Below are 3,884 nucleotides of genomic sequence, written 5' to 3' on the forward strand. Positions count from 1 at the left end.
GGTGAAAGCTTGGTAAATCAAAAACTAGCAAACCTTGTGGAAAGAAATGGGAGAAGACACAAGGAAGGAGAAGGATATTCCATGCTCTTGAAATGGAAGAATTAACACACTGGAAACCTCCACTCCGGATAAAGCAATCTCTAGATTACATGAAGTCCCAGGCAAAGTTGCAGCAATATTTCTCACAGAGATAGAAGCGAGCATCCTAAAGTTCACATCCAGCAACAAAAGACCATGGATGGCAAAAGGAATCCTGAGGAAAACGAACAAAGCTCAATGTATCACACTTTCTCATTTCAACATATAGGATGAAGAAATAGGATTGGAAATGGCGCAGGCTGGGATGAAAACAGACACTCAGAACCATGGAACACAATCGAGAGCCCAGAGGTATACGCACACATACATGGACAGCCCATTTTCGACCACAGAACCAAGAGGAGACAGTGGAGAAAGGAAATTCTCTACAATAAACGGTGCTAGGACAACTGCAGAGCCTCATGTAAGACAAGGAGAGTAGAGAACGATGTTACACCAGGCACAAACACCAACACAAAATGGATTAAAGTTTTGAATGTAAGACTGCAAACCACGAGACTTCTGTAAGGAAACCTAGGCAGCATGCTATTTGACATCTGTCTTAGCCTCCTATAAGTAAGATGCATGTCTGCTTGGGCAGGGGCAACAACGGAAACAAGAAACAAATGGGACTACATCAAATGCAAAAGCTTCTGCCCAGCCAAGGAAACCATCGACTCAATGAAAAGACAATACAACCACTGGGAGAGGATGTTTGAAAACCACACATCGGTGAACGGGTGAACAGCCAAAAGATGCAGTGAACTCATATGTGTCCACAAGAGAAAAAAAAATAAGCCCATTAAAACCTGGGCAGTAGGTGGAAACAGAGATTTCACCCAAGAAGAGATAGAGATGGCCAACAGGTGTATGAAAACATGTTAATCATCATCAAGACTCAGGGCAATTGAAATCCAAATGGCAGTGAGATAGCAGCTCACTGTGGTCTGAATGACTATAGGTAAAAAGTCAGGAAACAAGTGTCAGAGAGGAGCTGCAGAGATGGGAAGACTCCTACAGTGCTGCTGTGAGTGTAAGCTGGTGCAGCCACGACGCAAATCAGTGTGGAATTGCCTCAGACATGTCAGAATCCATCCATGGTAGATGGATTCTACCATATGATCCAGCTATTATTCAGTGGCGGGTTTATCCAAAGACCTTCGAAGAAGTTGTGCACTGATATATGTGCACCCCTGTGTTCACCCTGGCCTTACTCCCGTTATCCAAGACTGGGAAGCCGCCCTGATGCCCATCAAGCCAAAGGACGAATAGAGAAAGAAGATTGGAGAAGGAAGCTGGGCTTTATGAACACAATGGCATATCTCTGAGCCATAACAAAAGAGAGAATCCAGCCATTAGTGACCAGAAGGATGGTTCTTGAGGGTTTCATTGGAAGTGAAACAGCTCGCAGGGAGAAACTCAAGTACCGTAGGAGCTCACTTACAAGGAGAAGAGACAAACAAGGACCAACAAACTGGAAAGCTTTGCGGAAAGAAATTAAAGAACACATAAGGAAACGGAAGTCTATTCACCGCTCTTCAAATGGAAGAACGAACACACTTGAAACGTCCATATTGGATAAAGCAATCTCTGGATTCCACGCAAGCCCCATCGAAGTTTCAGCAATCTTTCCCACAGGAATAGAAGAGAGAATCCTAAAGTTTCTATCCAGCAACAAAGGAGCAGTGAAGGCCAAAGGAATCCTGAGGAAAATGAACAACTCAGCAAGTACCACATTTTCGAATTTCCACATATAGGACGAACTGCTAGGTACTGAAACGGCAAAGGCTGGCCACAAAAAGAGGCACACAGACACAAGGAACAGAATCGAGAGCCCAGAGGTCAACTCCCACATATATTGACAGCCCATTTTAGACCAAGGAGCCAAGAGGAGACAGCAGAGAAAGGAGAGTCTCGGATAAATGGCGCCGAAGCAGGACCCGAAGCCTAAATTCCAGGAGGGTGAGCGAGTGCTGTGCTTTCATGGACCTCTTCTTTATGAAGCAAAGTGTGTAAAGGTTGCCATAAAGGACAAGCAAGTGAAATATTTTATACATTACAGTGGTTGGAATAAAAATTGGGATGAATGGGTTCCAGAAAGCCGAGTACTCAAATACGTGGACACCAATCTGCAGAAACAGCGAGAACTTCAAAAAGCCAATCAGGAGCAATATGCAGAGGGGAAGATGAGAGGGGCTGCTCCAGGAAAGAAGACATCTGGGCTGCAGCAGAAAAACGTTGAAGTGAAAACAAAAAAGAACAAGCAGAAAACACCTGGAAATGGAGATGGTGGCAGTACCAGTGAGACACCTCAGCCTCCTCTCAAGAAAAGGGCTCGAGTAGATCCTACTGTTGAAAATGAGGAAACATTCATGAACAGAGTTGAAGTTAAAGTCAAGATTCCTGAAGAACTATAACCATGGCTTGTTGATGACTGGGACTTAATTACCCGGCAAAAACAGCTTTTTTATCTTCCTGCCAAGAAGAATGTGGATTCCATTCTAGAGGATTATGCAAATTATAAGAAATCTCGAGGAAACACAGACAATAAGGAGTATGCTGTTAACGAAGTTGTGGCAGGGATAAAGGAATACTTCAATGTAATGTTGGGCACTCAGCTATTCTACAAATTTGAGAGACCACAGTATGCTGAAATCCTTGAGAACACCCTGATGCTCCCATGTCTCAGGTGTATGGAGTGCCACATCTACTGAGATTGTTTGTACGAATTGGAGCAATGTTGGCCTATACACCTCTGGATGAGAAGAGCCTTGCTTTATTACTGAATTATCTTCATGATTTCCTCAAATACCTGGCAAAGAATTCTGCAACTTTGTTTAGTGCCAGAGATTATGAAGTGGCTCCCCCTGAGTACCACCGGAAAGCTGTGTGAGAGGCGCTGACACTCACTTATGTTTGGATCTCTGTAAACACATTTTTGTTCTTAGTCCTTCTCTTGTACAAATGATGTACTTTGAAAATGTCAGTGTATAACAGAATTGATGTTTGTTTGTTTTCTGTTTGATTTTAAACAGAGAAAATAAAAGGGGTTACAGCTCCTTTTTTTTTTTTTCATTTCAAAGTTACTACCAGTGTATTCATGATGGACAATGGAGAGACATACTGTAGAGTGTTTTATTGCCTAGTTGACAAAGGTGCTTTTGAATGCTGGTGGTTCTATTCCTTTGACACTACGCACTTTTATAATATGTGTTAATGCTATATGACAAAATGCTCTGATTCCTAGTGCCAAAGGTTCAATTCAGTGTATATAACTGAACACACTCACCCATTTGTGCTTTTTTTTTAAATGGTGCTTAAAGTAAAGAGCCCATCCTTTGCAAGTCATCCATGTCGTTTCTTAGGCATTCTATCTTTGCTAAGATTGTTGAAGAATGGTGGCTTGTTTCATGGTTTTTGTATTTGTGTCTAATGCACGTTTTAACATGATAGACGCAATGCATTGTGTAGCTGCAGTTTTCTGGAAAAGTCAATCTTCTAGGAATTGTTTTTAAGATCTTCAATAAATTTTTTCTTTAAATTTCAAAAAAAAAAAAAGAAAGGAGAGTCTCGATAAGAAATGGTGCTGGGAAGACTGCACAGCCACATGTATCACAATGAGAGTAGACCATGATGTTACACCAGCCACACACACCACCTGGAAATGTATTAAGGCCTTGAATGGAAGGCTTGAAACCATGCAACTTCTAGGAGAAAATGCAGGCAGCTTGCTCTTTGCCATCTGGCTTAGCCGATTATTTGGAAGAAGCATGTGTGACTGGGCAAGGGCAACAAAGGAAACAAGA

General features: G+C 42.2%; 1 pseudogene; it reads left to right on the top strand.

Moving 5' to 3' along the window:
• The first annotated feature begins 1,989 nt into the window (after positions 1–1,989).
• Positions 1,990–3,479, top strand: LOC139041862 (mortality factor 4-like protein 1 pseudogene; annotated as a pseudogene).
• The last annotated feature ends 405 nt before the right edge of the window (positions 3,480–3,884 follow it).

Source organism: Equus asinus, chromosome 24, assembly GCF_041296235.1.
Source record: "Equus asinus isolate D_3611 breed Donkey chromosome 24, EquAss-T2T_v2, whole genome shotgun sequence".
NCBI classification, from domain to species: domain Eukaryota; kingdom Metazoa; phylum Chordata; class Mammalia; order Perissodactyla; family Equidae; genus Equus; species Equus asinus.